Genomic DNA, 2,911 nt, shown 5'->3' with positions numbered 1-2,911 from the left:
GGGAACTTAAAAACAAGGAAATATATAGCATTTACATTGAAAAGAACGTGTCACTAGAAATACATAAAATGATATGTAATATTAGCATACGAATAAAGATTTTATTCTTTCCTGCACTTAAGAATTGTAGATAGAAACCTTGATATACTTATGTAGACACTAACGCCTGTATTCTAAAAGCTCACTCACACTCAAACTCATTGAGTGGGAGATCTTAATCTTCTCGTAATGTTTCAATGGCGGTATTTCTAGCCAAACAGGGGCTTGATTTTCAGTGATTTAACTTATATCTTTCCATCTATTCAGAAAAAACTTTCTCATTGATCAGCATTAACGAAATTTATATGTCACACTCGATGAGTATGAGTGTGAGTGAGCTCTTTGAATACAGGCGTAAGTCTTGTAATTTTCCTGGGAATTAACATCGTAATTGACATTGTCATTTCCCCGGGAATTTTTGATCACATGATGCGAACGCGGGAAAGCGGAAAGGAATGGCAATATACATTTTTATAACACGTTATCTCTTTCAATATGCACTATGCTTCAGCTATATATTAAGAGCGAGAAAATTTTGGAAGCAAGCCCCCCCTATGAAAATTAATACAGCGGCATGTGTTAACGCACAGAGCCATAAATATTCCAGGCAATGTGTGACTGGTTTATTGCATATATTGAACGATTGCACATAAAACAGGCGCCGGTTGTATGAAAGCCGGATAGCGCTATCCATTGGATAGTGATTTTTTCAATCACTTTAAAATCGCCCGCTGTTGGGTATAACTTGATTAAATCTTAGTATTTCTAGATCGGGGATTCTCTTTGATACTTTTTGGTTCAAAAGCTTAAATTTAGAAGGGTTGAAAAAATCACTATCCGGTGGAAAGCGATACCCGGCTTTTATACAATCGGCCCCAGAGCTCCTCGTGCCAAAAAATCTGCATTGTAAGGGAAAAAATTAAGGGAAGCGATAAAGGTGAACTATGGCGTTCATGTAAATACGTTCGTGATGACAAAAAGGAATTTAAATCCTATCTTAAGCTTATACGGTTTGTGCAGGCCCATAGAGTGCCTAGGTGAACTATAGCACAGCGCTATATGCTATGTCCTTCATGAACACTCGTGAAAATCGCTTCGAAAGTCGGTTTAGGAAAGCTGACTCTGATATTTCTAAACTCTCAGTCCAAGTTAATGGCGGAAACTAAACAAAAGTCAAATGCTGGCAAAGGTCCAAAATATTAAAGATTTGAATCAAAGCCTGGCATTTTAACCAGATGATGCATCATCTCAGAAAATTATCTGCCACTATATGCTTAGAAACGTTATCACTTTATCCGGCCATAAATAAACAAATACTCGTGCGTTGTTAAACGTATAAAAAGATTATAGGAATGATCTCAATTTCCTTTGAGTTTAAAGGCGAATTTCCACTTACAGCGAAATCGTTCGCTAGCGAAATATTTGCATATTTTCTTTTGAATTGAGAACAGTCAAGTCGAACCAATTTATTTATGCTGTTAAAATTCAAAAAAAATATGCAAATATTTCGCTGGCGAACGATTTCGCTGTAAGTGGAAATCCGCCTTAATGAATACATGTTAATTTTTTTGTCGCCTAAAAAATGCAAGCAAGCCAAAACGTGCTTAAAAATCATCATGTGACACGGAAGCAAATACAATTCATGGCTCGCACAGCCTGATATGCATGAAATCATTGCGGGAGTTTGATATATAAAATTATATCAAATGTATGCAATCACATGTTACATGGCAAAAAGTCTTATGTGAAAGCGGCTTTCATTTCTCTCTATGTAAAAGTGCTTCTTAAAATTCGTTCTGGTGTGATATGGGTGATCTGGACCATCAAAATTTTACGCTAAAATTGCGATAGTTAGATTTTAATAGGAAGATGATACGACAATCTCTCTTTGCCTTTTATCAATTAATTACTGGAAAGTAGAAAAGTGCAGCCTGAACTATAAATCTAGTAGAAAGGTACATACCGTGTGCTCTAAAATGCCGGTTCACGATTCCTTGATCTGTTCTCAATATGACCTCTTCGTCTGGACCGTCTTGCTATATCGTTATTCAGAAGCCTCTATAATAAACGTTTTAAATAATATCAACGGTAGGAAAGAAAATATGTACCATAAGTACAGTAGATTTCGACTACGTTTTGGTTATGGGATAACGCTAAATTGCATTAGATATATATATGCGAAGGATAAAAGTAATATGATACGAAAAACTTCCTGGGAACAAAGAATGTATATAAAAAACACCGTAGCAACCGTATACGATAATCAGGCAATCCGAAAAATAAGCAGATGAGAAAATGTTAATTAATTACAAAATATGATGTTAAATTTCTTTTCTAAAATTGGTTCCAATGCCCAACATTAAATATCTAAACCTAGTTCATACTTGTCTGAGGTCACTAGTGCGCATAATTTTTTGTCTATTGGAATAATACAGTGGATCGCCAATTGTTAGGAGCTAGTGTGAATCAGGCCTTAGTTTGGCACTATACTGTATACAGATCGAGACTTAATTCATAAATGCTGTAGAAATCAATGTGAGATCTGCTCTCGAATGAGTCAGAATGAGTACAGTGCGGTAACCCGATCCACTTGTCTTTCTAACTTACAGCATGACAATGAATTTCTGTAAAAGGTAATAATCAGTAAACTCATAGATGAAATGCGATAACGCGATACTTTCATATGAATGGCATGCAATGATCGTTGTGTGGTAAATACTATACTATATTGTTTACTCAGGGCTTCACAGGAAGGCTAGTTTTGCCTGTAAGGCTAGTTTTCACGTCGTATTTACATGAGAAAAGTCAACACGCTTACTGCGGATGGCTCTTTCTCAAAAACCACATTAAATATCTTCTCTGGGAGTCTGGG

Source organism: Dendronephthya gigantea, unplaced genomic scaffold (assembly GCF_004324835.1).
Source record: "Dendronephthya gigantea isolate DGI-Jeju-01 unplaced genomic scaffold, DenGig_1.0 000058F, whole genome shotgun sequence".
Taxonomy (NCBI): domain Eukaryota; kingdom Metazoa; phylum Cnidaria; class Anthozoa; order Malacalcyonacea; family Nephtheidae; genus Dendronephthya; species Dendronephthya gigantea.
This window is presented reverse-complemented; position numbering follows the sequence as displayed.